Source organism: Lissotriton vulgaris, chromosome 5, assembly GCF_964263255.1.
Source record: "Lissotriton vulgaris chromosome 5, aLisVul1.2, whole genome shotgun sequence".
NCBI classification, from domain to species: Eukaryota; Metazoa; Chordata; class Amphibia; order Caudata; family Salamandridae; genus Lissotriton; species Lissotriton vulgaris.
The window spans coordinates 1,845,391,950-1,845,416,032 of NC_141693.1; positions in this window are offsets into that span (position 1 = coordinate 1,845,391,950).

Below are 24,083 nucleotides of genomic sequence, written 5' to 3' on the forward strand. Positions count from 1 at the left end.
GGAAACCAGTAGAGGCTATATCGACGGCACAGTCGATTATTTCCGCTGAAATCTTTTCTCCCTCGAGAATGATGGCCTGCGCTTCATCCCGGATGGAGTCGGGCATTTGAGGGAGTAGACCAGCGATCTCGGACCACATTTGACGGTCGTAGCGACCTAGTACCGTTGTCGCTGCCATTGTGGTAAATTTCTTTCCAATTGAGTCCAATTTACGGCCATCTTGATCAGGCGGGGATGTCAGGGGTATGGCTGGATTTCGAGACCTTTTTTGTGCCGCCTGAGTGATAACTGAGTCTGCCTTAGGTTGTGAAACCAAGCAGGCCGGAGAAGTAGGCGGCGCTTTATATTTTTTGTCCAATCTAGGTAGAACGGCCGGAATGGAATTAGGACGTTCCATTAACTTTAGACCCTCTTCCCATATGTGGTCTATGATAGGGATGGTATGAGTTTGGCGTTGCGGTAAGTCCTTAAAATCATACAAAAAGCATTCCGTTTGTTGTGCTTCTAATGTTAAGTTGAACCTCTTCGCTGCGCGAACCATCAGGTTATGGAAACTCGCGATATCCACTGGTGGCGAAGTTCTTGGCGATGCTGGTGGAGTAGAGGGTGTCTGTGCCCTATAATTGTCCCATTCCTGCATTTCATCATCAGTGTCATTATCCCCAGTGTTATGAGGAGTTTGAGTCTCATTATCTGTATCATGAGCAGCACCCAAAGGAGACGTAGGTGCAACAGGCGCCTGAGCTTGAAGCCTAGGTGTTGGAGACTGTGGTCGAGGTACTGGAGACGGAGGGCGAGGAGCTGGAGGCTGAGACCGCTGTACTTGAGGTGCTGGGGAAGGAGGCAATGATGGTGGAAACCTACGATTGTAGTCATCCAGCATATGTTGCAGGTTTTTCACCATAGACAGAGGAATTTGCGTAAACTGTTCGTAAGTTGGTTGTTGTGATCTATCTATTGGAAAAAGTACATTCCCATCTTCGACGGTATTATCCGCATCCTCATCCTCGTCACTGTAGTCCTGACACTTTATGTGTAACTCTGATGGACTGGATGCTGGTTGATAAATTTGATCCATTTCAGAATCATTTCCAGATTCCTCTTCTCCAGATTGAAACAATTTTTCTGGAGGCTGGGATCCACTCCTAATTGGACTTAACTGTATAAGTGGTACAGTTTTGAGAGACGAAGCAGTAACCACTTTGAAGGTGGCAGTCTGTAGGGGTTGGTGCGTCGTCAACGAGCCCGTCGACGAGAGTTGTACAGCCTTAGCACCCCCTGGTTGTTTTTTCGTTGGCGCTGCAGAATCCGGCGTAGGAAGTTTAGCCTTGGTCGACGATGATTTTTTGGTCGTCGACGAGGCCGTCGACGAGGCCGTCGACGAAGTTGCAGTCTTTGCCGTCGACGAGGAGGCCGTCGACGACGAGATAGTAGCCGTCGGCGGAGCAGCCGTCGACGGGGGGGTTCACTGTCGACGGAGATGTAATCGTCGACGGGGTAGTCGTCGACGAGGAAGATCCGGTCGACGACAATGGCTTGCTCTTCGTCAACGGAGGAACCGTCGACGGTGGGCGCGTCGACGATGATTTCTTCGTCGACGGTTTGATCGACGAGATCATAATAATGGACGAGATGGGTCTCACCTCTTGGCTGCTCGTCGACGAGATGATCGTCGTCGTTGCAGAGCTGGTCGACATGGAAGAAGTAGTCGTCGACGTCGAAATTGCCAAAACAGACTTCGTAGACGCTGAAGACGTCGACGGACGCGTCGACGAGCCCGTCGACGAGCCAATGCCCGTTTTTGAAGAGGAGGGCATAGTCTTGGGTCGAGACGCCAGAGAGCCAGGTCCCGTAGGCGCGCCCTGAAGCAAGTCTTGTGGGGAGACAGCCTTGAAAGATCCCAATTTTTTACTCTTTTTAAGAAAAGGAGAGGGAACTTCAGTCTCAGACCCACGCTTCTGAGAGGATCTTGAAAACCCAGATGACATACTCTCAGCATCGGAAACCACATTCTCAGATGTTTTCAACTTCTGTAGCCACAGAAGGAGACGAGCCTCTCTGTCCCTCAATGTCTTTGGGGGAAAAATGCGACAGAACCTGCAGGTAGAGGCAACGTGGTCCGGATAAAGACAGTAAATACACTTACTGTGTGGATCCTCATGAAAAAGGCGCAATTTCCCACAGGATGGACAAGCCTTGAACAAAGTTTTCTTTGAAGAAGACATTTCTGAAGAAAATAGGTAGAAACTGGAAAAAACTGAGCAGAGCTCAGGGAGACTCCCTTCACACGACGTGCGGTAGAAAATCTGAGGACTTGGGCTTCTGAGGAGAAGGTTCTAGAGGAGGCTACAGCCTGATTGGCTGGAATGTGGACCAACACATAATGACTCCTATAAGTTACTAAAGTGATTTCTCCCTTGGGCTTTTCAATGGGCCTATTCTGTTCTATGGTACTTTTTCAAGTTTGCATTTCTATTACATAATATGTATGTATTTTTATTTATGATATTTCTCATGTATACATGCATATATGTTACTGCTATTTATGTACCGTGGGACTCCCACTTCGACGACGGGGAATATTCAAGCATGTGAATCTATGAAAGACACCCCTAATACTGGAGAAGTCGTGCTTCAGGCAGTAGTTGTTAAGTCATACAATCCATGTGCACAACACCACGGACTTATCGGAACAAGACCACCCTGTAGACACAGACAGTGATCATCCACTACTCCAGAGGATCGTGCACATGGAGGAAATCAACCCTGATACGGCCATCCAACAACTCCCGCTACAACAGAGGCAGGAGGGAGGCGAAGAAGATTGAGAAATAGGGGCATGTCAGAGACCAAAGGAGAGTAAGACAGCACTAAGTGCCTCCAGACACTAGCATAGTACAACTAATGGGTGTCTAGTTTAGGTTGGGGAACACCCCTTCTCTTACTTTCCTACAGAAGGGAGAAGGGAATTTCTAAGAGGTGAAAATAAAAGGGGGGGATACAGACCTCTCAGTCTTAGCCTACGCTGAAATTGTCATGTTGACTACTGATGATCGGTACATGGTTAAGGGGAGACAGTGAAGAGGGGAGATTAGAGTTTGGTGGTTGAATTGTGAATTTCAACGTAGAGAGGGTTGTTTAACGTCAAGTAGCAGATGTAGAGAACATGGAATCAAGGGCAGTGAGGAAATCAAACGAATCTGGAAACACGTGGCATGGATAGATCACTGGAAGACCCATCAAGACACAGGGTGAGAGGAATACTCAGTATTGACATGGAATGTCAATGAATTTGGGAACAAAATTAAGACATTGTGCGTTTCTCGGAAGAGAGGCATACCCTGCCTTGGTGCATTCCGAATTTTCATCGGGCTCCAGAGGAATGACCATACTAATAAAAATTAATCCCAACCCATCAGATCAACGAAATGTGGGCACCACCTTCGAGCCGGTCCTGGGGCTATGGGGACAAAGAGATCTTACCCAATTAGTGTATAAGCTCCCCCTAGACAACAAAAACGTACACTAGATAAAAGGTGGAAATTCTACTGGAATTTGAGCCCTCAACACAAATAATGGGAGGAGATTTTAATGATGTAGTAGACCCAGGCTTAGATCGCACAGGCACATCAAAGGGGCTGTTTGAGAAGACACCTCTAGATGAACTCCTACATACAATGGGTCTGGTCGATCTCTGGAGCAAACATCACCCCACAGATTGCGTATACTCCTTTTTCTCCGGTGCACATAAAGTGTTTTCCAGGCTAGATTACTTCCTTGCCCCAGCAGGAGAGATAGGGGAGGTCGATAAGATACAATATTTGGTAAGGGGACTATCACTCACCACTCTGGTTGACAGTAGGGGGGGGACGATCCCAGGGACACCGGTCGGTGTGGAGACTAAACGCATGGGACATAAGGGACAGGGTGGTAGCCCGTGAGATCAGAGTAGACTCCGAATTATACTTCAGGGAAAATGAGGGCACAATGTTCTCAGCAGTCCTCCTATGGGAGGCATACAAAACAGTGCTTCGGGATAGGACGCAAAATATAATAGCACCCAGGAAGAAGAAAGAGACCTGCGAGATCAAAACTCTGGAACATAAGCGCTTAGAACTGGAGGGGCAGGCAGACGCAGATAATAATCCACACGTGCTGTGCCAGATAGCAATCACTCGCAGGGAGTATCAGGCTCTAGCCCGACAGGAAGCGAAGACCCAGCTGATTGCAATGCACCATCGCTTGTATGAGACAGGTTATAGAGCCGGGAGATTATTGGTGTGGCTAGGCAGAAAAGAGAGGGACTCAAGGTGGGTAACGGCCGTCCAGGAAGTTGAAGTAATGTACACTGAGACCCACAGTATAGCAAACGCCTTTGCAAGATATTACGCAGACTTCTATAAAGTCAGGGCATTAGCTGATACCCCCTAATTACTAACTACCTAAGCACAAATAATACCCCCACTATTGCCAGAGAAGACCGAGCAGCCCCTGAAACAAACTATCCCTGGAAGAAGTAGTGATTGCTATAGCTAAACAAAAATCAGGGAAGACCCCGGGTCTCAACGGACTGCCGGCAGATTTCTTTAAGGCGAACGCCAGCTTGCTGGGACCACATCTCCTAAAGAAATACTTCGTGGCAAGGGAGGAAGGACTCTACCACGGACCTTTGCAATGCCACAGTAGTAGTAATCCGCAAGCCAGGGAAGCCTGCTTTAGACTGTGGGTCATATCGACCGATCTCACTACTGAATGTTGAAACAAAAATATTGACCAAAATATTACCCGCAAGACTTTTGCCAGTGATTACCTCCCTCATACAATGCGAACAGTATGGATTTATGCCCAGAGGGGCAATGAGATTTAACCTACGTAGGCTGGCCAACTAGCTGGACACGGTACAAAACAGAACTGACCCACATGTGATTTTATCCTTGGTCGCAGAGAAGGCGTTCGATGCTGTGCACTGGCCATTCATGAGACAAATGCTACTGAAATTTAGGTTTGGCCCACCTTTCCTATTCTGGATAGATCTACTATATACAAACCCGAGGGCAGGAGTGCAGGTAAATGGAGTAATGTTGACAGACTTTCCAGTGAGCTGGGTCACCAAGCACAGATGTCCCCTTTCTATTTGCTTTTATAGTGGAGCCACTGGCATGCTTGAGCCGAAATCTCCCGTACATAAGAGGTTTTAGGGACAAAATGGGGCTGCTCTGAGAGGAGTGGATTTCACTATATGCAGATGACATCCTCTAATTTGTCACTGAACCGGACACTCCCCATTATAATGCAGGAATTTGACGACTATGGGCGCCAGATGGGGTATTTGATAAATTGGGATACATCTAGCTTCTAATCGGTAGGGGGATGCCTAAATACATGCAGTCTACCTAGACAACTGCACGACGAGAGGGAAGTGTTTCAATACCTTGGTCTCTATATAACCACCAATTTACCGGCAAGTGTTGACCGCAACATTAAAAGGATGCTGTGGGAATTTCACAAAGAATTGGAAAGATGGAGGAAGCTCCCTTTGACACTACTAGGTAGAGCAGCCATGTTTAAAATTATCACACTCCCCAAGTTGTTCTATATCCTCCAAAATACAACCCACAAAATTCCCGAGGAGATCTTCAAGACAATAGAGGATGAGACCCGCATACCCCTAAGGGATGGGTGAGGCCCCATGAGTAGCCTTCCAGACACTCCAATGTAGCCAATACAATGGAGGGATAGCACTCCCACATATAAGATCTTACTACCGAGCAGCCCACCTAGTGATCATAAATTGAAAGGGGCACCTGCCAGGCGATCATCCAGCATGCGCCTAGAGAAGCTTCAATTTCAATCCTGTACACATCTCCACTACATATATGGGGAAGAGGAACACATCAGTTGCTCCCAGCAACCCAAATGACAATAGATGCGTGGAAGGAGGCGGAGCGCCAAATGAAATGGGACAAGAAATGTACAAGAGACCTCACTGTGGGAAGAGAAACACTTGCCAGAAATGGGGAAACTGCAGGGTTTTAGATCTTGGGACACAATAGGGTTCTCCAGACTTGGGGACTTACAAGAGAAAGGTTCCCTCATCTCCTTCAGCTCACTCCAACGTGAATTCAAGCCGAACGACAGCCAAAGATAACTACCACCAGCCTCGAGGGCAGAGAATCTAGATATATCAGACATCCCAGAATTTGCAGCACTAGAGGGAAGACTACTGCAGGGAGAAATACCAGATGAAGCCATCTCATGGACATACAAAACTCTCATAAACAATATGCCAGACAACCTAAAAGCTCTTAGATCACAATGGGAAACGACCACAGGTGAGCTGGAGGACATGGATTGGGAAGCGGCACTAATGCACACGAGGGAAGTGGCTTTTAACACTTTCGATGCTCATGACGAGCTCAGCTCGTCATGAGGCACAGTTGAGCTGTGCTTATGATGAGCTGAGCTCGTCATGAAACTATAGTATTCAAGCAATTTCAGCACAGGAGGGGAAAAGTCACAGCAGCCAAGGTGTTATACTAAGGCTATGCCTAATACAATTTAAGATCCTACACACGGCTTACTTTGAAAGGGTGCGATTGCATAAAATAGGAAAGGCTAAGTCACCAGAATGTATGCGCTGCAGGACAGAGAATGGGACCCACATTCACACACTATAGTATTGCCACAGCATAAAACCATACTGGAACCAAATACTAGAGGAGATGGGCAGGGTAGTGGAGACATCATTGCCCATAGATCTCAAGTACGTCCTGTTAGGTATCCATACAGAGGTTACAAACTCCTGTTATGTAATTTAGGGCTCATAGTAGCCAAAAGAAATATCGCCAAATATTGGAGAGCCCCAAACTTCCCTACACTGACTGAATGGAGGACATGAACGGACCTCTACATGGAGGCAGAGATGGTGACATACCAAGCGAGAGGGTGCCCAAAGAAGTTTACCAAAGTCTGGGGCCCTGGTTGAGATATTATGGGCTGGAACTAGAGAATGGGACAGAAGAACACAAGCCAGAAAAAAAGGAAACTGGAAATGATACAAAGCAGGACTGCCCAAACCTCTCTGGCACATGTCATAAGTCTGTATGAATGACCAAGTACTGTTTAGTGATGGTCATTTCGAAAACAATTGGTATGGGTATCACTGCCAACCAGATGCAAAGTTGTTATACCTAATGATGCTCTTCATCTACACTTTACAAATATACCTACACTGTGCTTGCAGGAAAAATGTATTAAGAAAAATATTGTTTTTAAACTAAACATTCTATAGGATATCATCCTGACCAAGTATTTGAAAGATAATGAGATTTTGGACAGGTCACAAAACGGGTTCCGGCCTACACATAGTACGGAATCCACTTGTTGGCAGTCACAGAGCAGCTGAGGGCATCGCTGGACGAGGGCAACACCTCAGCACTAATCTTACTCGATCTGAGTGCAGCCTTCAACACGGTCTCCCACAAGATTCTGCTCCAGCGTCTCAGGGAGATCGGTTTGCATCTTTTCTATCTTTTCACTCCTTTCAGATCCACTCCCCACCTTACATGTCCAGGTCTTATCCCCTCAGCAGCGGTGTTCCTCAGGGCTCTACTCTGAGCCCCACGTTGTTTAACGTGTCGTATGCCCTTTGGCCCTTCTGGCCAAAGCCCGGAAGATCGACATGATTTCACACGCGGACGACAGGCAATTGCTATTCACTTTCATCAACAACCCAGCCCACGACCAACTGAAGTTTTGTGAAGATATCTTGGCCATCTTTGATTGGTTGGCTGAAAACTACCTCCAACTTCACTCCTCAAAAACTGAGGTGATTCTGGTTGGACAGGGCCTCCACAAATGGGATGACCAGTGGTGGCCCGCTGCACAGGGTATTTCACTCAACCAAAAAGCGTGGAAAGAACTTAGGGGTCCTGTTGGACAACTCCCTCTCGTTTGATCTCCACGCCAAAAAAGTGGCAGGTACAGGCTTTGGCCACCTACGCAGTCTGAAACCCATCCTAGGGTTCTCTGACGCTTCTACCCGACAGGTGATCATTCAATCGGTGGTACTGTCACGTCTCGACTACTGCCACGGACTGCTACTGGGCGTCAATAAAACTGTCACAAAGAGACTCCAAAGGGCTCAGAATGCAGCTGCTCGCATTCTTTTCGCCCTCCCGAAGCATTGTCCACCTCCCATCTCCTGTATCGCCTGCACTGGCTTCCTATTGAACAGAGAATTCAGTTCAAGATTCTTTGCACCACTCACAAGATCCTACACGGCCAGGGCTCTCAGATACTGCAGGGACTTTGCACTTCATATGCCCCAACACGCGCACTGCGCTCCGCAGATATGCACCTAGCTTGGACACCTAGGGTGCGCAGAGCAGGGGGGTCGCGCATTTAGATCCCTGGCTTCAGCCCTTTGGAATTCTATTCCAATCACGGCGTGCAGCATACAAGATCATTGGGCATTCAGAAAACAGATCAAAACCAGGCTGTTTTCATTCATCTAGCTCATGCTGCACGGACTTGCTGCACGCAGGTCCCCTGAGTCTCTAGAAACAGATATTTCCTGGCTATCTCTCCATCTGGCTAGTAACACTCACCTTGGCCACCCGTCTGAGCGCTGGGACTCCCCGTTCCTGGGGTAGCCATGCGATATAGAAGCACCGCTAACATAACATAACATATTGACCGGGATGCTTTATCCTACGTAGATGATATCAACCTTACAGATGATGAGTTAGACTCACACTTAGCCAGAGTGGATCGTATCATTTTAGGATTCACTACCTCTGGCTACGAGTTCAACTTTAAGAAATCTCACATTGCATTTCTATGTGTCCTTTTCTAAGGATATGAACTTACACTTGAGGAGAAGAGTATTGCCCCTAATTTTTGGTGAAATGTGAACAATTGCAACCTCTAAATAATTTAAAGAAACTACAATACTTGTTAGGATTCCTTAATTTTGGCAGAAGAAACATTCCCGATTATGCACAATGCATTAAACAGCTTTATGAATAAATTCACCCCAATTTTTCCAGCTCACATTGGATATCAGAACAAACAGATACACTCAGATCTTTACAATCTGACTAACTTGCAACTCATCACTTACGTACACATTTGAATTAAACAAACCTAGTCACTTGGGTCTTGCCAGGTGCACTTGGAGTTACTTATACCACGTTTAACCAAGGTGAAAAAGTGCAAATGGCTTATAAAATGCATTTATAGTCCAATGCGGAAATGTGTTTTGTTTCCACTGAAAAAATACTGACCGCAGTGCAGATGGCTATCCTTACAGAACGGTCTCTTGCACAAGGGAAAAACCTCATTGTCGTTACTCCTGTGCCGGCCTCAGCGGCTATTATAAAAGTCAGCTTTCCGAACGCTAAAGCCCTCAGTCCTAAATCGATACATTGGGCTACACCCTTATCAGCTGTTGATGCAGACTTCATCTTTGATAAGTATTTTACAGACACAAGAATTTCTACAGTATGAGCATGTTTACCCCATGCCCACTTCCATCTTACAGTACAGATATATTATTTACACTGTTGATTCCCCCTAACCTGCTATAGGTTCTAAACAACAATATTCAGCAGGATGCGCGACTGTTGTTGGTGTTATGTTGGACGGGAACTTCCAACCTCCCAAAACTCACGCACAATCCTTATGGGACTACAATTCGCAGTTGGCTGAACTGAAAGCTTTGCTTTTTGCACATCAACATACTGATTTTGAGCTCCCCACACTTACTGTGTGTGATTTGTTTTACTTTGTACAGTCCTTTAATGATAATCTACATTATTGGCATCAAAATGGATTCAAAGATCCTAAAGGCAACATAATCAAGCATAAAACGCTTCGAGTTTAAGTGGGGGATCTCAAAGACAGGTTGCCAAAGACTCATGTGATACATAAGTTGAGTCATGAACGTGTGGGAACAGACGTTCTAAGAAATTCTCTGGCTGATGAAGCGGCCAAATCTGCACTTGCGATTGTTACTGTTGCTGCTGATGCAATTTCTAGTTCTAAAACAAGAATAGATTCTGATATATTGGCTGCCATTAATGCTAATAAGCATAGCCATTACCTAAGTGTTTTCCTCTTAAATATGCATATCTCTTAAGTGAACAAAACATCCCATTATTAACTATTCTAGGAGTTGTTGATCGATTGATTGCCAACCAAGATCGCAGACTAGCTTTAGTGATAGCTGCACATGAAGGTGTTGCATCTGCACATGCTGGTGTGTCAGCCACAATTTAATTACTACAGCAATTTTATTGGTGGTACAGCTTATATCAACAGGCCAAAAAGTATGTCCTTTGTTGTGACATTTGTCAATAAATTAAAACCTCCTCCGTGGCGCGTCCACCACTGACACACCTGTTAATTTCTAACAAGCCTTTCGGCCGCATTCATTTGGAACACTGTAGTACTCTAATTTCAGATACTGCTTTCAAATGTATCTCAGTTGTTATAGGTTTTTGCTCCAGATTCCTCTGGGTTTGGCCACAGCGTTCGATTGACACTCGCACTGTTAGTAAAGACATGCAAGTCTTCATCAGGACACATGCATGCAGTTCATTCCAGTCGGACCATGGCCCAGCTTTACCTTCGAAAGATTATCGGGATGCTATGGCTTCACTGGTTCTACAGGTGGATAATTCTTCTCCATGTAGGCCACAGGGAAATTCTGTTGTAGAAAGGATTAACTATGACTTGAAGCAGTCCTTAACAGCTGGAGTATTAGGCACAGGGTGTAGTTGGATGCACCATCTATATGGGGTGCAGTGAGCACTGAACAACCTCCCTAAAAGAACTCTAGGTGGCCGGTCCCATACCAGGTCCTTCTTGGCATCAACATGTACGTCCCGGCGTTGAAGGTCCAGACATTGTGGCCAAGCCACTTCCTTGGACGTAAATGATTGTCGTGGTGTCTTAGAGGATCAATGAAACTTCTGTGACGCCCAATCCAAGGAAGAAATGCGTTACTTACCTGTAACTGCAGTTATCCAGTATTGGTATCTTTCATAGATTCACATGCCTGAATCATTACCCGTCGTCGGGGTGGGAGTCCCCGTACATAACAATAGTAATGTCATATAGACATATACACACTAATAGGCCAGAGGCCTCACATTAGTAACCTATCTGAGTCCTTTTGTAAAAAATGACCAAACTTTGGCCAGGAGCCAATCAGCTACTACCACCCTCTAGAACCTTCCTGGAAGGAGCCCTAGTCCCTCAGATTTTCGTAAGCACAGTGCTAATTAGTACCTACTGAGATAACCAAGGTGAGCCCTTCCAGGGGAGGCGGGTGGGTTGCATGTGGATCTATGAAAGATACCAATACTAGATAACTGCAGTTACAGGTAAGTAACACATTCCTTATCCAGTATTATGGGTATCTTTCATAGAGTCACATGTCTGAATCAGAGTAGCAAGCAATAGTCAGCACATTTCGTATAATACACCATGTAAGACACTAAATAATACCTTATCATTAGTGCAATACCATAAAACTGGAAACATTATCATGAGGAAGAAATGTGCAAGAAGGCAAAAGGAAGGTGGGATGAGAGGAAGAAGGCTCACCTCGAATGAAATAGATGTCGGAGCACCGCTTGTCCCACTGCTGCCTCCTTCATAAGTATTGAATCCAAGCAGTAGTGCCTGGTGAACGTAAGTGGTGTCTTCCATGTCGCCGATCTACAAATGTCGTCAATGGGCACCAGCGCCATGGAAGTGGAGACCGCACTTGTGGAATGAGCCCGAGCTTTGGAAGGCAGAGGATGTCCTGCTTGTTGGTGGCAGAAGGCGATGGCCGCAGAGATCCATCTTGAAATACTCTGCTTTGTCAACGGATGACCTTTTCTAGGCCTGCTAAAGGCAATGAATAATTGGCTGGATTTTCGAAACTGTTCCTTCCTATGGATGTAGAACCTCAGACATCTCTTTAGGTCTAAGGAGTGGAGAGATCTCTCCGCTGCCGTGGATAGATTCAGAAAGAAAGATTTTAGAACAATAGGTTCATTGAGGTGAAAAGTAGACCGAACCTTTGGTATGAACTTAGGATTGGTCCTTAAGATGACTCTATCCTGTTTGAACTGAAGGAAAGGGTCCTGAATAGATAAAGCCTGAAGCTCACTTACTCTCCTTGCTGACGTGAGAGCCAATAAGAGCCGTCTTCCATGACAAGTATTTGATATCTGCTTTATGAATCGGCTCAAAGGGGTGCTTCATCAACTGAGCCTAGACAATGCTGAGTTGCCATGTAGGTGGTAACGGTCTCACTGGAGGGAATGTTCTGAATAACCCCTTCAGAAATAGCTTGACCAATCTATTGGATCATAGTGACCTTCCAGACGAAGAGCGCCTAAATCGAGAGATGGCCGCCAGGTGGACCTTTATCGAGGCGTGGGCCAATCCCGAGTTAGCCAGGTGAAGTAAGCAAGGCAGCAATTGCGCCAGAGATGACGAAAATGGATGTAGTTTGTTAGCTTTACACCACATACAGAACCTCTTCCACTTAAGGGAATACGTCTTGTTGGTTCTGTCAGCCCGGGCCCGGGCCAAGACTGCTCTGCACTCTTGAGGAATATCTAAGCCCTGAAACTCTCTAAACTCAGGAGCCAAGCCGATAACCTGAGAGATGCCGGATCTGGATGCTGGACTTGCCCCTGGTTCATAGTGAGGAGATTCGGGTATGGCCTGAATGGAATCGGTGGCTCCAGGGATAGAAGGTGGAGTTCCGTAAACCAGTGTTGGCGTGGCCACGCGACGGCTATCAGGATCAGGGTGCAATGCTCTGTTTTCAGTTTCCGGAGAACCGTGGGAATCAGGGGAAATGGAGGAAATGCGTAAGCAAAGACGTTGCACCATGCGATCGAAAATGCATCCTCGAGAGATCCTGTCTGGGGAAGCCAGCTTGCATAATGTTGGCATTTTGCGTTCATTTCCGTCGCAAACAGGTCCAGGTGAGGAGTGCCCCAGCGGGAGAACACTGCAAGGAGAGCATGATGGTCGAGCTCCCACTCGTGGCAAACGGAACGTTGTCTGCTTAGAGAGTCCGCCAGGGTATTGTCTGCCCCTGGGACGTACTCGGCTCGAAGAGAAATGTTGTGTTGGAGTAGCCATTTCCAAATTCGTTGAGATTCTTGAGACAACGTTACCGATCGAGTACCCCCTTGTTTGTTCAAGTAGTGCATTGTGGTGGTGTTGTCCGTTCTCACAAGCACTGGGGAGTTCCTGATCCGAGGCAGGAATACTCGAAGAGCCAGGTATACTGCCCTCAACTCGAGCAGGTTGATGTGCAGCTGTTTTTCCGCCAGTGACCATTGGCCGTTGATCCGGAGCTCCTGCAGGAATGCACCCCATCCTTCCAACGAGGCATCTGTTGTTATTATGTGAGGTGAGATTGGAAGTAGGAATGGAAGGCCCTGGTTCAGATTTTTAGTTTGAAGCCACCAGAGCAGGGCCGGCGTCATGACTGGCGTGATCTTGATCAGATCGTCGAAGGACCCCGAGCACTGGATCCACTGAGATGACAACGCTTCCTGTAATGGGCGCATACGGAGGCGGCAGTGTGGAATCAGTAGGATATTGGAGGACATCATCCCCAACAGTGATTTGAAGAGTCGCACCTTGATGGTCTTTTTGGTCCGAACTCGTCTTGCCAGAGATCTTAGTTTGATTTGACGCTCCTGGGAAGGGAAGGCCATTCCCTGGCGTGTGTCCAGAGTTGCTCCCAGGAAAGTGAGACGTTGTGTTGTTTGAAGGACAGACTTTTCCTGGTTGAGCATAAGTCCTAGGCTCTCGAAGAGTTGAAGACAGGCGTTGGAAGATCTGGTTACGCCTACCAGAGTAGGAGCCTTGACAAGCCAGTTGTCCAAGTAGGGGAAAACCTGGTGATGGTTTTGGCGAAGGTACGCTGCCACAGGAGACAGGCATTTTGCAAAAATGTGCGGCGCTGACTTCAGGCCAAATGGCAACACTCTGAATTGGTAGTGCCTTCCCGCCACCACAAATCTTAGGAATTGTCGGTGACTCTTGTGGATCAGTATATGAAAATAGGCGTCCTGGAGGTCTAAGGACACCATGAAATCATTGGATTTGAGTAGTTGTAACACCTCTTGAATGGATACCATACAGAACGATTGTTTCTTGAGGTATCTGTTGAGGTTTCTTAGGTCCAATATAGGCCTCCATTTTTTCTCCTTTTTTTCGTATTAGGAAGAATCGGGAGTAGAATCCTTTCACCCTCTGACCTCGGGGAACTCTTTCTACGGCTATTTTCTGAAGCATTAGTGAGAGTTATTTTTGAAGGAGATGCAGATTCTTGTGCTGCATAGGACGTGGGGATTTCGGAGGAGGAGTCTCTACGAACTCTGAAGGATGTCAGAACCGAACCAGCTGGAGAACCCAACGATCCGTTGTAATTTTCTTCCAATTGTGGAGGAAGTTCGATATTTTCCCTCCAACTGCGTAATGCAGAGAAAAAATGGAGGGCTGTGGGAGAAAGAGGTCATTGCCTTCTGGCTGTGTCCTTTTTTCCTCCTCGTCCTCAAAAGGAAGACTTGTTGTACGATGAGTGGCCTTGTTGCTGTCTCTGCTGGTATTGCGGCTTGTATTGCTGTGATGAGCCATAGGAGGTTTTGTATCCCTGATAGCTACCTCTTGTCTGTTTTCCTCTTCCTCTGGAGCCCCGAAAGGAAGTATTTTTATACTGGAGGGTACCTAGGGCTTTTGCGGTCTCTATCTTTTTTGATAACCTGCAGCATCTCATCTATATGCGCTCCAAAGAGCAGAACTCCATCAAACGGCATGTCCAAGAAAGATTTGTTGTACGATGAGTGGCCTTGCTGCAGTCTCTGCTGGTATTGCGGCTTGTATTGCTGTGATGAGCCATAGGAGGTTTTGTATCCCTGATAGCTACCTCTTGTCTGTTGTCCTCTTCCTCTGGAGCCCCGAAAAGGAAGTATTTTTATACTGGAGGGTACCTAGGGCTTTTGCGGTCTCTGTATCTTTTTTGATACCCTGCAGCATCTCATCTATATGCTCTCCAAAGAGCAGAACTCCATCAAACGGCATGTCCAGTACCTTGGTCTGTACCTCGGGGCGGAATGATGTGGCTTTAAGCCATCCCTGGCGCCTGAGGACTGCTGCCTCTGCGATCTGTCTAAATCCTGTAGAGGCGATATCCATCGCCACATCTATCATTTCCGAGGCGGACCACTTGCCCTCAAGGAGTATCTTCTTTGCCTCGTCTTTTTGATCTTCTGGTATTGCTCCTAAATATGGGGCAATATCCGCCCACATCTGGCGATTGTATCGTCCCAAGAGGGCCAGTGAATTTGCCGCCCGGATAGAAAGGGCCGTCATACCCGAAAACTTCTTACCAATATTATCAAGTTTGGGGCCTTCCTTCTCTAGTGGCTCAGTCAGCGCGGCTGACGGGTTACTAGATTTACGCTGTGCAGCCTGCGTAATAACAGAGTCCGGTTTCGTTTGGCCTATAAGGCATGCCGGAGCCATGTCTGGGGCCTTATATTTTTTGTCGAGCCTGGGCGGAACAGGAAGTAGAGATGAGGGGTTATTCATTATCTTTACCCCCAGATTCCAGATGTAATCGATAATAGGGATGGATCGCACAGTTTTCTTGAATGGCTCTTTAAAGTCATACAGGAAGCAATCCTGGGTTTGAGTGGTCATTTGGATCTTAAATCTTGCCGCCGCCCTTTCCACAATATTATGAAACCCTCCGATATCCTCTGGGGGTGAATCCGCCAGTGCTTGGTCAGGGGATGCCGGATCCTGAATGACAGTTATTCCATTCATCCTCCTGTATTTCTCCTTCCTCTTGCTGTCCCTCCTCTTCTTCTACTACTTCCTCTTCTTTATCAGAAGAAGCTATAGGTGGTAAATTGACTGGATCTTGACGAATGACCAGTGGAGGTTGTCTAGGGCGAGGAAGTTGGTGAGGTATCACAGGTGTAGGTTGCTTTACTGGAGGAGGCGGAGTGGGCGGGAACCGTTGCTTGTAGTCCGCTATAAGAAATTGCAGGTCTATCACTATTGATGCTGGGATAGGTTGGGAAGAAGGAGGCGGAGTAATATGACGTTCCTCCTGATATCTCCCTTCATCCTGACCCAGATCTTCACAGTCTGAGCTTTTATGGACCTTAACGTGGAGATCTGATGGACTTGTCGCAGCTTGGAACATGGAACCATCATCAGAATCCTCAGTGCCCAGCAGATGGGCCGGTGGCAGTAGCTGGACTCTGCTAGGTGACATCAACTCTGGCGTTAAAGTACTCGTTGTCAGTCTGTAATGTGTGTAAGAGTACTTCAGCTTAGGAGACTCTGTCGTCGACGAGTCCGTCAACGGGGTGGTCGTCGACGGTGGAGCGTCTACGGCCATAGCAGATGTCTCTGTTGTCTTCATCGACGACGATGCTGTAGACGGCAGCGTCGACGGTTGTTTCTTCGCCGACGGTAGAGTCGACGCTGGACCTGTCGTCGATGGTTTTGTTGACAATCGCGTCGACGCCGGCTTCGTCGACGCTGGTGTCGACGTCGAAGGCCTCGTCGATGGCTTAGTCGACACTGGTGTCGACGGTGCCTTAGATGCCGTCGGTGAGGATGACGTCGACGCTGATGTGACTCTCGTCGACGACGACTTTACTTTCGTCGACGTAGTAGAAGTCGTCGACGGCGGCGACGATTTTTTAATAGCAATGACGGATATAATAGACCTACCAGTCGACGACGATGTTGTGGTAGTCGTCATGGCAGAGAAGGACGATGCCGTCGACGTAGATATAGTTGCTGTCGACGTTGTCACAGACATAGCCGAAGCCACCAGCAAAGGCTTCTTGAAAGTGGCATCCTGAAGAGAACTCTTTCCTGCCATGACCTGTGGACGGACCTCTGAAGACTTGGGTGTCTTCTTTTGAGGAGGCTTTACAGACCGGTCTGGAGATGATGGTCTGGGCCTTTTGAAGGGGGAGTGTGAGCTCCTAAAGGAACACTCGCTCTCATCTGAAGAGACTGTCTGATCCTTCTCCTTAAGTCTCTTGAGCCATAAAAGCAGGCGCCCCTCTCTGTCCTTCAGAGTCTTGGCAGAGAAAGTGCGGCAGACTTTGCAATCCTTCGCAGAGTGGTCAGGATAGAGACAGTAGAGGCAGTCTTCATGCCTGTCATCCACATGTAGTTTCAACTTGCTGCATGAAGCACAGGGTCTAAAGAGCCCTTTTTTAGGAGTGTCAGACATGGTAGACTGAAGTACACCTCCCCAAGAATAAGTTCTGTGTGAAAAATATGGAATAAATCCAGAAATACCAGAAAGCTGAGCAGAGCTCAGTGGAGACTCCCTTAGCACGACGTGCGGTAGAAAATCTGAGGGACTAGGGCTCCTTCCAGGAAGGTTCTAGAGGGTGGTAGTAGCTGATTGGCTCCTGGCCAAAGTTTGGTCCTTTTTTACAAAAGGACTCAGATCGGTTACTAATGTGAGGCCTCTGGCCTATTAGTGTGTATATGTCTATATGACATTGCTATTGTTATGTACCGGGGACTCCCACCCAGACGACGGGGAATGATTCAGGCATGTGAATCTATGAAAGATACCCATAATACTGGATAATCAGTGAAGATGTCTGCCTCTGCAGAAACCGCAGAAATCAAGGATAAACCAAGAACCTTCTGGCTGGATTCCAAAAGTTGGGGATCTTATTCAACAGAATGTTGCTGTAAAGGAGGAGTTTGGCCAATCATACAGAGCACCAGTGCCAGTCCTTGGCATTCAAGGTACAAAAACTGTAATCTTGCCACAGCTTACTCGTTCTAAAGACAATTGTTTTGTCTCCACTGATCACATCAAGTTACATCATGTGGCTGATTCTAAACGGTAGGCTATAAACAGTACTTGGTAGTTCCCTAACTCCTCTCTCTACCATATAGGAAATTCCTCTAAGGCTAGTGAGCTCCACTGAAGCTGTTTCTCTCCAGCTGGGCTAGGGCAGAGAATTCACTACAGTTAATTCCTACATCCGCTACAACTGCCAGCAACTCCACTGAAGTTAATATGGTTTTTACTACTGTATCTTCTTCAGCTGATCTTGTTCATACAGATCCACCTTTTTCAGACCCCCCACTTCTGGATTTTTCCGGTCCTGTTGCAATACCTGAGGCACCAGTTTTTCAGCAAACGGTTTCTGGCTATTATGTGGGTCGAGATGATCTTTCTTCTGACTGTTTTGGACAGTTCATCTTTTCTAGACACTCCTCTTACACGGAACTGTATTTTCTTTTCATGGTTGAAACACACTTATCTGATCTCGCCTTGGATATATGTTTGGATAACACTTTCCTTGGATTTTGCATTCCTGTGGATTGGATTTGTGAGTTTGTTCCTGCTGATTAATGGCTACTACCTTCTAGAACGTTCTGCTACAGAACTGGTCAACGGGGTACTGGCCCCCCACTCTTTTCCACATGAGCTAAAACAAAACTTGTCCCTTGTTAACATTTCAGCTGTTATAGTAAATAACAGAATTGTTTGGGATAAAGTTCCTTACAACATATTCAGCCCTACAGAGATCCTGCAGATATCATATGTGTTTAAAGTTTCTAGGGAAAATGTATTAGTACCTGGGTTACACTCTGATGAATGTGATGTTGAAACTGTAAACTCCATGCTCTCAGAGCTGGAATATTATACTGCTTTCGCCTCGGAGGATTAATACCTGAATTCTGCTAACTCTACTGAAATGTTCTGTTTTCACCATTATGGACATCATTATTTGCATCGATGTTCAACACAAACTTTTTAATTATACACAATGGGAACACTATCCAACTCTCCCACAAAGGACTTCCAAAAGATATAAAGATACATTTACAAATTATTCAGGATAGGAGATGTCAGATCCAACATCTTTTTATTTCAAACAAGTCCCAGCACTACCAAAAAAATATATGTTTACACAAACTAAGCTCATTTATGCGGAATACTTTGTTACACAATTGACTACCAAGGGCTATAATTATTGGAAGGATAACACTGACACGAAGTTTATAAGGGGCACCAAACCTTGGCGGAAACAACTTTTACACACAACCATTATATCGCAGTACACGTACAACGCAGTCATTACATCGGCAACATCCTTTAGAACGCATGTCACTACAACGTAGGCATTACAACATGTACCATTACAACGCATGGCACTACATCGCATGTCACTACAACGCAGGTTTTACAATGCATACCATTACAACGCATTGTACCCCTACACTATCCAACACTTACCCTACTGTTGCACCCCTTGAGTTAGAAGAGTATTTTTTTCACCTATAATATCCAATACTTAGCTTAAATGTAATGTAATGGTATGCGTTGTAAGGGTATGTGTTGTAAATGTAGTATGAACTATCGATGAAAGGAGCACCCAAATTAACGAAGTAACAGTCAACAATCAATGTTGAAATCCATTTGTATTTATTCAAAAACGTTCATATTCCAACGGAAGCGTTCATTTTGTTATAAACAAACAATTCAATCCAATATTCGTAGTCCGATCTGAGGATATAATGCACTGATATTTCTTATTGTAGAAATGAAAAAACAGCCAACAGCCTACGCGTTTCGTCCCTAAGGGGACATCATCAGGGCGGTAAAAATAACAAAACACTATATCAATATTACCATTATTACAATCCTAATGGTCCAAAAACAACTGTTAAACTCAACATCTCTTTTATTATCCTTATTTCGTGCATTGTTATCTCAAAATTAATCATCTCTATTTCACAAAAACATGTACTGTAAACACTACATCTATGAGAACCACCAACATAAAACATTTTCATTAAAACATATTCAAATTTGTGAGAAAAAAAATATATAAGAATTATGCAATTAACATTTTATGTTATTCAGTCCTTAATTGATAATACATCCCTGCACACCTATGCATGATAACTAGAACAGGACATTTCTAATATACGCTATTATTTCACATGACCCCTCTATATGGTTTAGGATGTTAGAGTACGAGACCTACCTATTAAATGTTGGTCAATTATATAATCGTCTTGAAATTTGTGTCCCACTTTCTGTACCTTGATAATTCTAAAAGGAAATAATGCACACTTTTAAGGCAACACAGGAAGTACAAGGATTGGAACAGAAGTCAGGACAAGATCAGGAAGTAGATGGGAGGGCTTCTGACACATTGGAAGTAATCAACCTCTCAGATAGAATCTTGAACGAAAATGAATTGAGCGTGTTGAAAAAGGGTTTATCTTTTTGTCCTATGCATATATGTGTGATTTCACGGATTTGGAAATAGATTTAATTAAATTTCCCAGAAAAATGAAGTTAAAAAGTCTCTTTTCAACTATGCCAGAAAGGATTAATGTAAGCACTGGAATAAAAAGTTCTGAAATGACAACTTCTGAACTATGCAATGTGCATTTATTAATGTCTATAACTGAGGGGGAGAGCTTTGATGTAGATGATGTTTCTAGTTTTTGGGATATTCCTACGGATTATGGTTGTTCTAGCGGTCTTAGACCCAAATCTAAATTTACTCCTCAAGGCCCTCAGTTTGCATCTATTGACCTGTATTTCACTAAGACTAGCTGAATTTCACAAGCTAGAAGATAAAGGATTAAACAATGGTATTAGGTTAAAGGGTAATCTCTCAAAGGATGAACGAGTTGCAGTAAAGGACTTGAAATCAGATCACACTATAGTGATTCGAGAGGCCGACAAGGGCGGTAATATTGTGATCTTAAATAGACTAGATTACTGTAGTGAAATTTCCAAACAATTACAGGACAATACATGTTACACTAAGATGACAGGAAACCCGATTAATGATGCATCTAAAGTTATATCTGAAAGATTGTATAGTTGGAAAGAAGAGGGTCTACTTGATGAGGCAGAATTTAAATATCTTAATGTAACTAAACCTACGTATCCTTTCATATACATCCTACCCAGAGTTCACAAATCCAGAACTAACCCGCCTGGACGACCGATTATATCGGGTATTGCGAGCTTGACTGAGCATTTGTCCGAATTTGTCGATTTGTTTTTTAAACAGTTAGTGATAAATTTGCCGTCCTATATCAGGAACACAACAGATGTCCTAATAAAACGCCAAGATATCAAATGGGAGGATGGTTTAATTTTGGCCACTCTAGATGTAGTGGGGTTTATATACCTGCATACAGAAAGAACAAGGTATACAAGCTTTAAATCACTTTTTGGGAAGTCGTAGTACCAGCCTGAGGGACCATTCGAATATGTTGGAGATGAGTTTGCTGATATTGGATAATAACTTTTTTTTTGTACAACAACGAATGGTACCACCGGATCAGGGGCACAGCAAAGGGCTCCAGATTTGCTCCCTCTTATGCCAACCTTTTCATGGGTTGGTATGAGAGGGAGCATGCTGTTCTGACCGACTTTTTGGGCCCTTTCATGAGGGAAGGTGATTGGAAGTGACTTTAGTCTACTATCATTCTAATAGAGGGATTAGAAACGTAAATAGAGCCTATTCACAAGGCGTGTTGACACAATCCCGTACCCCTTTCTTTAGATTAGGGCTTATAAACCTATGTTAAGGGATAGATTTATGAGTATTAGAGATAATCCGTCATTTGGTAAGAGTGTTAGTATACTTTTCATGGAGTTATGCTGATCTCGGGCCTTGTAGGCCTCAAACGGGAGAGACTCCATCTTTCTTTCTGCCCCGGCAGCTTGAGATGCTTCTAGGTCAAATGTAATGTTTTAGTTACGAGGTGTTGTTCACTTGGAGAGAACCGGCTCAGGCTGGCCCTTATCGAAGGACTGTATTTTTCTCCATGCCGAAGACATAACATCAGGCCGGCTGGCTGAGAACGTGTCCTTGGTACGGGGAGGTACAAGAATTTGGCGGGCGGCAGGTTACTGGCCGTAACTTTCCATGAAGGGACAAGCTTCCATATTAGCGAAGGCATGAGGCAGTGAGTCAGTCAGTCTGTAGGCAGCAGCTAGTCGTTAGCATCAATGCAATTTATTATTTCAAGGCAGACAGTCGCCATCTTGAAGTCCGAGAAAGACCGAGAAGCTGATACTCTCTTAGAAAGATTGAAGTTATTTTAGTTGGAGCAGCTGGCGAGCTTTGATATTAAGATCAGAGCATACAGAGTGAAGCAGTTAAGTTGAGAGAACGAATACCAGAGTGATAGAAATTGAGTTATAAGATTGAAGCTGAGAAGTGGAGACAGTCCTTGATTGAGAGGAGAGAGGAGTAGTACAGAACAGCCAGAGAGAAAGCAGCTGGTAAGAGAAAGGTTCCAGTGACTTGGAGGGAAACGGAGGAGACAGAGCATAGCGGTGCAGACGTGTATCCGTGACTGCAGAGGTGTGATCCTAAGACGAGCCAAGGCACAGACGAGAAGGGAACCCAGATGACTGCTGAGTCCAGACTTCATATTAATAAGGTGACGTCGACCCTTTCTTATTAGCGTGCACACATTCTAACCTTTCATTTTCCTTTTCAGGCTATATGTTATAGTATAGTATTATATTGTTATTGTTTTTATCATAATGAAGATACCCCAGTTCTTATTGAACCAATGTGTACACCTCTTATTCTTATACAGTAAAGTTAACCTTTCTTCTAGTCAGGTGCTATTGCACGAACGGATGCTACCCCCGATCAGGTAAATGGTAACTGAATAATTAGGGGGAGAGGAGCCCTTGAAATAGAGAATACGTTGTACACCGTGTAATTTGGCCATTCTTGTATCCATAATATTGTAGTATTGTACCTCTAGTGGATAGTGAGAGATTTCCCAACATGAAGAGCTAAAGGTATTCATAGGAAAGTGATCGTCGTTGTAAGGCGGCGTTAATGAGAACATCGGGAGGGACACCGGTGTGTAATGAGATCGTCTCTAGAGAAAGAGGCGTTAATGAGAGCACTGACTGAAGTCAGTGTGTATACCCACAGGATGGTGGCTTGTGTTTGTATGTAATAGTGAGAGCACTGGGGGGGATACAGTGCCTATCTTGAGCGAGCACTGGGTGTAGCCAGTGTGTAATGGTAAGTAATCAGAACTGCCCCAGGGTAGATTAGTCTGGGCCTATATGGTCGCAAGACTATATTGTATGAGTGTGGTATTGTAGAAGATCCAAGCATGTATATTGCTAATTCCCCATCCTTGGGTAGGAGACATAGATACCTGTTGTAAATAGGTCCTAAGGAGGGAGGTGGTTACGTTTCGGCTGGGTTAGTGGTGCTCTGATGAGCTGATTCTATCTGGTCCGAAAATCCGGTCGTTACATATGGCGTCACGAACTGTTTACGAAGCCTGTGTGCGTTGAATTGTTTTTATCTTGTTGGTTTGCACTCGGCACGTACGAAGTTTATTTTGTATATTATTTGTTTATAGTTGAATATATCTTTTTGGTTTATCAAAATGTTTTTGCGTAAATCGAAATCAACTTTTAAATTGCCTATTGAAATTCCCGGCTGGGAATCAACGCCTTACGAGGCTTTGGCCCTTGAGTGGGCTGATTCTACTGGTTTGAGTGAAAATTGGAGTTCTTGTTTGGAGCTGGCGGAGCCGGCTAATGTTATTACTTGTTTGCAGAAAGCACCAGTAGTGAAGGGTGATGAGCTTCCTATTTTGGGACGCAGAGGTTGGATTGTTTTAACTGCGTACAGGATTGTACATGAGAAATTCTTGAAATTGCAGAGACAATATGTGGATATGGAAGAAATGTTTGTTGAAGTACAAAATGCTCATACTCTTTTGCGATGTCAAAATAAATTGCTTGCCGACAAACTTGAGACTTATCAGACAATAGCCGAAAGGGCTGCTGTTCGAATTGCAAAATACAAATATAAGAATCGTCGTGGTCGTGTCTGTAAGCGGAAAGTACGTCTGGTGGTGGCGAAATCCGGACTGGACTGGAATCCTGATGAATGGGATGGTAATATCTGGGACTCGAATGATTCTGGCTCCTCGGCGGAGGAGTCTGACAAGCGCGAGTTTTCTCGCTCTGG